The sequence below is a fragment of the Rousettus aegyptiacus genome, unplaced genomic scaffold, assembly GCF_014176215.1.
Source record: "Rousettus aegyptiacus isolate mRouAeg1 unplaced genomic scaffold, mRouAeg1.p scaffold_m13_p_11, whole genome shotgun sequence".
NCBI classification, from domain to species: domain Eukaryota; kingdom Metazoa; phylum Chordata; class Mammalia; order Chiroptera; family Pteropodidae; genus Rousettus; species Rousettus aegyptiacus.
Window position 1 is genome coordinate 89310583 of NW_023416286.1, and position 8672 is coordinate 89319254.

The window sequence follows — 8672 nt, forward strand, 5'->3', positions numbered from 1 at the left end:
GCCTTCCTGCAGGAATGAGGCGGCAGTTCTCCCAAACCCAGATGTACCCCAGCTAGGAAAGAGCCAACCCCCAAACCCCCACCCGCTCCCAACCCCCTGCTTGTAAGCTGCTTTGTTCCGGTACACCTCCAGCATTTTCAAAATAAAAGTTTAATCTGTTTGGCGGCCTCGTAAGCGCAAAAGCATTGCTGATGCCTCAGTAATGAGATTATTAATAATAATAGTTCGATCATTTCTTCTGCAAATACCTTTGTCCTAAGAGACAATAAGCCTCCTGGTTATCTGACAGCCTCAAAGGCAGGAAGAAATTATCGGCACTGCAAAGCAAACAGTGTATTATTTATAAAAATGTGCTCCGACTCCAGGCTCCCTCCAGAGTAAAGGGTCACTGAAATTCACTCGAACAGCAGCCTCCTCACTGACAGCTTGAAGGAAAGTTACTGTTTATGCTCTTCATTAGAGGAATTCCCTAATGCTGTCCTTCCTGGACGCTTGCAACACACAGGAAAGATGCCCACATAGACAGAGCCTTCAGTTAATGACCCCGTCATTAAGAACCGACGCCAAACATACTGTGGTCCTTTCAGAAGCGAGACTGCCTTGAGCGTGTCTGGTGTATGAAATGGCAAGAGAGGCCGTGTTTATCCTACAGACTGACCTACAGAGGCGGTGTTGGGGTGACCCTTTTCATGTCCGTAGGCTCTATCCCCTAAGCCCCTCAAATTTCCATTTATAGCACCAGTAATCCTGTGTGAAAATAATTATCTACCGACACCCTTCATGCATCCTGGAAAGGTTAGCAGTGTGTGTTGGGCCCCATTCTGTGCAAAGTATCAGGCCCCTTGAAGAGGTATAAAAAAGAAGAAGGCGTAATTTTTGCTAATAAAAATGTCTAGTCACGCAGGAGAGACAGGCCACTTCAAAGAATATACGAGGAATAAAACCAACAAATTGAACAGAAAGCCAGTTCCATGAACACTGAGGAATGACTGGATAGACGGAGGTGGCCTATTCGGATGGGCGGATGTGAGAAGAATTCTAGTGAGTGAAGAAATCGTAGTGAGCGAGCCTCTTGAGGATGAGATGAAGGCCTTATCGGTTTTGAATCCCCGACACCTCACTCAGTGCTTAGCCCTTGGCACCTAAGAACCTAAGAAACATCTGCCCACCGAAGGAATATATTTAATAAATGAATGAATGAGTAAATGAGTGAATGGATGAATGAGTTGATTTATTGAGCACCGTGAAGGAAATTCTTAAGCTAGGCTTGGAGAAAATACTGATGTTTTTAAATTAGCATTGAAGGAAAGGCAGTACATTTCAAGCCACAGAAATTTCCAGAGGAAAAGAACTCACGCAACCTGAGTTCCCTCCAGGGTCACGATTACAGCCAAGTCCCAGCCACGTCACTCAGCCAGCGCCAGCAACTCGTCCTCGGATCGGAACTCCTAGAGCTGCCCCCCAGCCTGACCCGACTCCCGAATCACCATTTCCCTAAGCACGTCCCGTATCTGGAGCCATCTAGGTTTAGTTATCCCATCGTGGTTTAGAAGATTCGAACCCCAAAATGCGGAATTTGCAACCAAATACTTACGTGTTCGGCCTGCAGGCAAACCGTGGACCCTGACGAGATGCAGACCCGAGCTGGTGAAACGTGCCCCCGAGGGGAACCAGGGCAGCGCTCTGCTCGGATGCTGAAGAGAAACAGCAAAGTGCGAGGCGGTGACGTTTACTAATTTTTTAGAGGAAAAGAGAAACTTTACATCTTCTAAGGCAAAATGTGGACCAAGGAGCCACGAGAGGGCTCAGAAGCGTTTCCCTCGCAGACATCAGCGTGGTCAGGAAATGCGGCCACCGCCTGGAGCAGGGGGACTCGGGAGACAGCGAGCCTCAGGTCGACTCCAGCTGAGAGTCTCTGCCCAGAGACCTAGGACCATGAGCTGCCACCTAACTGCCTCTGGCCATCTCCTGAGGGACGGCCTCACGGCATCCCCTCAGCAACGGCTGAGTTTTCCACACCTATTGGACTTTGTCAATCACCCAGTCAGCCCTCAAAGACCAGGTGAGTTGGTTTCCCCAACCGGAGGTGAAGGCGCCTCCTCCTCTTGCTTGTCTGCCCCACCGCAGAAGCTCTAGAGGCGAGCCTCGCATCCGAACCACCTGAGCTACACCGTCGGCGTCCACGGCTGAGCCTGTTTTCCCCATAATCACTCGCACGTGTCAGGCCCCACGCATCTACCACTGTAGGAAAAAGCGAAGTCTTTCTTGCATCCATGAGAAATTGTCACCTGGAAATCCCACACGTGACCGCTGCAACTATCACAGCGTTTTCACACGTTACCGTCCCTTATTCTTCTGTTCCATTGTTTCCCTTGGTGAAGCTTCTCAAAACCTGCACGCGCTAAGTCCAAGCTAGGTGCCAGAATTCTGTCCTTAGGAGGAAGTCAAGCAAGGTAGGGAGAAGGGCAGAGAGGCCAAAATAGTGAGCGAAGCTGTCGGATGTATTAACTTCCTAGCTGTGTGATGTAGGGCACGTTAACACAGCAGAACTTGTCAAGCTGAGCTTCCTAGTATGGCAGCCTCCAGCCACGTGTGTCTGTTGGGCAGCTGAAGTATGACTTGTCCAAACCGAGGTGTCTTATAAACATAAAATACATACCGGATTTCGAAGACTTACTATGAGAGAAAAGAATATAAAATATCTAATTAGTAAGTTTGATATTGATCACATGTTGAAATGGTAATATTTTAGATGTACTGGGTTAAATAAAATATTTCATTAGAATTCATTTCCCCTGCCTTTTTTTTTTTTTAATGCGGCTTCTAGAAAAATTTTAATTATACGTGTGGCTGATATTATGTTTCTATGGCACAGGGCGATGGTGGCACACATGGCATTATTAGCTATGATGGAGAAGTTTCTAGAGGTTACAGAAACATAGGAAATTGTACCAAATCATTCTTCCCACTGACAGGAGGTTAGCTAACTGGGCGGGTTGCTGTCGCTGGATTTCAAACTTAACATTTCTTCATAAAGGCTAAATGTTACAGAAATTCTCTCTAAAGAGCCTCTTTTTCTTTACCTTAAAAAGCTTATATAAGGGAACGGAAAAAAATACTTGAGAGCTATATGGAACGAAGTGAAGAAATCGTGTTCAGAATTGCCTCTCTCATCATTCACACCTGGTCTCTTTCCTCGATGCGTGTGACCTGTCTAGTCTTTATAGCCCTTTTGGATACAAAATTACTGTTCTAAAGATATCAAATTTAAAAAGCCAGCTTTTCAGAGGCAGGGAAAATTTTCTCAAAAAACAAAAAAAGAAGAAGAAGAAAATATGTGGCAATTTGGATATTTCGTTTCCCCTGTTTCATCAGAAGAGCATAATGTTACAATGTATTATCAAAGATTACTTGCCATATCACTCAACTTAGATTTATGAGTTTTGAAAAACAATCAGAACACAATGAAACAAATTTTGAAACTGCTATTTAAATAGAACGAAATTTAATGAATCATAAAATTAAGCAATAGCCAAACGTGTACGGGAAGCTTATGCAAATATGATCACAAAAGTATCACATAATAACTCAACCTTATCTATGATCATCAAAGTTGACTCTTGGCTTGTCCATCCTAGGGTCACTTGACACTACCTACCAAGCCCAGCTGTGACTTATCAGTGTGATTTGGCCCATGTGGTACCTACCCAGTGCAAACTGAAAACGCGGGCCTCTTATTCAAAAGCTGATCGAGAGTTTTAAGACAGTGATAGCAAAGCGTTAAATCAAGTGTGAGGGTCTTCATACATGGGCAGCTGCCCTGCAGGCCCATGAAGCCGGCCCTGACCACAGAGAGGATGCTCATCAATGCCAAGGGGGTAAGAAAGTCTTCCTATAGGAGGTCAAATTCCAAAATGACACATGGAACATTTTTTTTTCCTAAGCTGCATCATCTAAAATTGGACTTTGCAGCGTCAGGATGGAAAAGGGACACTTCGAGCTGTCCCCATTTGCCTATGAAGCAGCAAATGGCAACCAGCGACAGAAAGCTGGAAGGCCCGTCAGTACGGTGATGAGAGGGACCGAGGCTTTTCCGGGTTAATCTCACTTTCAAGAATTTTGCGTTGTGGTTGCTATAAAATGATATTTTTGTTTCACCTTCCTTATAGGATGACGTAAAGTTTGCTCCTGAAAGTTAGAATGATGGCGACTTTAATGTTATCATAAAAATTTGCATTTAATGAAAATTTCCCAAGACTACTTTTAAAATAAGTAACATTTATAAAACATTAAGCTGAATTCTCAAAGAGTTGTGCTTAGTTGCTTACAACCGTCTGGTAACCTGAGCAGCCATTACCAAATACAAGTAGTTTATACAGAATCTTCACCCAGCGCCCCACCCCGGCCGTCCTGGGGCCAAAGCCATTGGTTTTGCTAGTTTCGTTCTGTTTTGTACATGTAAATATCTATGTGTGTGCATGAATGTTTGGTGGTGTTTTTAGTCCTAGTGAGTTCCCAACTCCTTTATTCATAGAATAGAGAAAAAGAATGATAATAATGTTTATTTCATAGGACTATTCGTTCATTTACAAATGTTTAATGAGCACGTCCCATGGTCAGGCACTGTGCGAGGAGCCAGATGATAATTAAAATTCCTAGATCTAACAGTTTAATACAAGACGGACAATAAATAATATATAAATAAGTAGAACGTGTGGTGCATTTGACGGTGCGAAGTGTCACGGAGAAAAAATTAAGTGGGAAAGAAAAGCAGCGGAAGTTACGGGGCCGGGGTCCCATGTTCAGGGAAGGCCTTGGCGGGGAGGAGATGTTTGAGTAAAGGGGTGAAGGCAGTAAGGGAAGGAGACACGGGGCTGTGTGAGGCGAGAGCATTTGGGGGCAAAGCACATGCGGAACCGCAGGGCGGTCACGGCACCTGGAATTGAATGAGAAAGAGAAGAGGCCGGTTCGGCTGATGTGGGCTGAAGTGGAGCCGGTGTCGGTGGTGTCGAAGGGCCCTCCTGGGCCCTCGAGACCATTAGAAAGGTGTCGTTGGCTTTTACTCTAGGTAAGTGGGAGCCATCTGAGGAGAGGGGTGACATGACCTGATTTTTAACAGGATCGCTCTGCATGCTCTGTCGAGAACAGACTTAGCTGCACGGGTCCTGGAGACTCTTAGATAATCTAGGCAGGAGATGATGGTGACTCGGACCAGAGTGACAGCAGTGGGTTTGATGAGCCGTGGTCACGTTCTAGATGAAACTCGATGGTAGAGATGGCAGCATTTGCTATGGGCTATAGAAAGAAGGGGCGTGTCAGGGCCGACTCTGAGATCTCTGGTTTTAGCAAATGGAAAGATGAAGTTGGCTTAAGTGAAATAAAAAAAAGGCCACGGCAGGAATGCATTTGGAGGGGAAGTTCAGGGGCTCAGGAGGATAGGTAAAGTTGCAGGTGTTCTTTAGACATCCAACTTGTGATGTGTAGGTTGTTGACTGAAGGAGTCTGAAATTAAGAAAGGAGGTCCAGGCTCGTAAGGAACGTGCAGGAATTGTTAGCACATCGATGATGTCTAAAGCTCTGAGACACGGCAGAATCACTAACGGAGTGATTACAGATAAAAAATAAAAAAAAAAAAAAGGAAGAAGGAAGAGGAGGAGGAGGAGAAAAGAAAAGGAAAGAAAGAAAAGAAAAGAAGAGAAAGAAAGAGAAAGAGAAAGAGAAAGAGAGAGAGACGATGTCTCAGATCTCAGATCTCGAATCAGAAAGGCTCCAAGCTTAAAAGTCAGGGGGACGGAGCTGCCCGTGAGATCAGAAGTCAGGCAACTGTGATATACCCGAAGCTAAACAGAGAAAGAACTTCGAGGGGAGAAAGTGATCAACTGTGCCAAATGACTCGCCTGGGTCAAGCGGAACGAGAAGACTGAGATTCGGCGATGGGAGTTAGGACATGTGGGCCAGGGTGACCCTTCCCGAGGGCAGTGTGACCAGAGCAGTCGGGCGTGAACGCATCACGGAGCAGGATTATCAGAGAGTGAGAAGAAAGAAATTGAGGACGGCAAGCACAGACAGCTCCATCGCGGAGTTTTGTTTAAAAGAGCACCAAACGAACATACAGATGTGTGAGCGCTCTTTAAACATCACAAAAGCGCTGTGGAAATGCCAGGTGTGACGGTGAGCGTGCAAGCCCGTTGCGTTCGAAGGATACGGTCTTCACAATGTCGGCCAGACTCGAGACTTTCTGTGCCCGGTCGAAGCTCTAGCACCTTTGAAGACTGTGTTTCCTCTACACCCATAGCTGTTCCAGGCAACCCGTAAATATTCCAAAAACTCAAAGCTCGAAGACTCTAATCGGTGATCAGCACGGTCCACTAATCCCTTCCCCAACTTGATTTTATAATCAGTCCATAAAGTCCAAGATAAGGAAAAAAAGCTCAAGTTCTCCACACAAAGGAAGGCTAATTACTCTTTAAGAAAAGGGTACTTTGTTCTTCAGGGTTGCAGAGACTTGGAAAATTCCCAAGTCAATCAATACGTCTTGCTTGTTCTCAGTATCGAGATTTTATAAAATGAGAAATTTCCAGTAAGAGGAGTGTCCTTGCCCACTGCTACCGATAATGAATGCCGCAGCAGTATTAAAGAGGGTTACGACTGTCCTGTTCCCCAGTCGGAATGTCGAGTTAATATTCTATTCCTGGAGATGTGGACGGGGTGCATGACATGCCTGCAGAGCTGGGTCCACAGGCTTAGGGGCTTCCTCCCGGGTTTTACTCCATCACTTGGGGACCCAGGCCCACAGACCACCGAGAGCCAGGCTGCCCAGCTCAGAGTATTCACCGCAAGAGGGCCGTGGGGTGGCACGTGGAGCCGACCCAGCACTTAGAGCAACGTTAGCTGAGGCCGTGGTGGGAAAACCCTCACCCACCCGTTAGCACAGGTTCATCTACCTGCTCATTCATTCAACAGAGGTGCCGGGCAGCACACTCCAGGCCAGCACAGTCCGACAGAGAGAGAGATGACGAGCTTCATGTGGGACTTTTAATTATCTAGTAGCCACACAGTCAATAGAGCAAAAAGAAACAGGTGGAATTAATATCATTAATACGTTTTGTTTATCCCAGGATATCCTAAGACTTATCGTCCCAACAAGTCATCAATATAAAAAGGTCGTTTTGGTACTCAGTGCACGTTTGATACTATCCAGCACACCTCAGCTCAGAGAAGCCGCATTTCAAGTACTCAGTCGCCACCTGCGGCCAGAGGCCACCATTTTTGCCAGTATCGCTCTAGATACTGGGGATTGCACAGTGAACAGATTGCACATCCTGCCTTCGAGAAGCCTGCAGACTGCTAGTGGTAAACAGGACTCAGACGAGTAAGCAGGCTCTGAGAATCGTGCCAACATAGAGATGAAGGCAGCGTGCTAGAGGTCTGCGAGGAAGCAGCATCTAGAGGGGGCGGGGTCGGAAAGACTACTTTAGGAAGTGACATCTTCGCTGAGCCCCCGAAAGTAGGAATCAAAGGAAGAGAGAGGCAGGAAAAGGGCACAGGAAACGCGGTGGGGAGTGGGGAGCACCCTCTGCAAAGCCCTGGGAGTAAGAGAGAATCTGGCACGTCCTGGGAGCTTCGAGTCACTCCTTATCGCCAGAGTCTGAGGGGGAGGGCAAGCACGAAGCCCTCAAGGTCGGTGGGAGTCGGGTCCTGAAAGGCTTTGTGAGCCGCCGTGACGAGATCGGGCTTCCGATCTTTGGGGGTGGCAGGAGTCTTTAAAGAATTCTGAGCAGGGGTTCTCGGTGGCCCCATTTTCTAGGTCCAACTTCTTCAGGCCCCAGTTTTTAACTGAGGAACAAAGAGCCCACAGGGGAGAAGGAGGCTGCGGAGCGTTCTCCGCTGGCTGGCGGCAGAGCCGAGACTAGAGCCATGATCGCGACCTCCAGCCCACGAGGTCCTTCCACTTCTCCACCCCGCAGGACACAGGTGTGTCTGAGCAGAAGGGGAAATGCCATTTCTTCACGCAGCAGACTCGGGGACACTGCTAATCACACCAGGAGGTGAGGCAAGGGGGTCGGGGACCGAGCCCAAGGGTAGGAAAGGGCGACGTGTGATTGTCCAGGCAGGGAACCGGCGGCCAGCCCGGGGCTCTGTCGCCGGCCTGAGCCCGGGGTGGGTGAAGACAGACGTCCCCTCTAGTGAGGGGGGGAGGGACAAATGAGAGGAGCACTCGCAGCCTGGAGACCTGCTGGCCGTGACCCCAGGCCGCCCGGCAAACCGGGGTGCGAGCCAGCCCAGCCCGCGAGTTCAGCAAGCGCGACGGTGAATCCAGAACATGCTCATGTTGTTTTAACGCAGAAATGACATTTTAATGGGACACGGCTACCCGAGCGAGGCGCCTAGGTGGGCTGCCCCAACCCCCAGGCGCCAGGGGCGCGGCGAGCCGCAGGATAAACGCGGCACGCCTTCCAGTCGTGTTTACTTCAAACACTTTTCTATTAAACAAACACCAATACTTTTCTGGCTTCCCGAGGCCGCCTGCGCCCCGCAGCTCACGGCCGCGTCCTCCGTCGCGGAAGCCACCGTCGCCCGGCCAGGGCGTTCGTTCCCACGTCACTCGGCTCTGACGCTGACCCTTTTCTTCGCCTGCCTCTGCGATGACACTGGGCCCCCGCGGGTCCTCC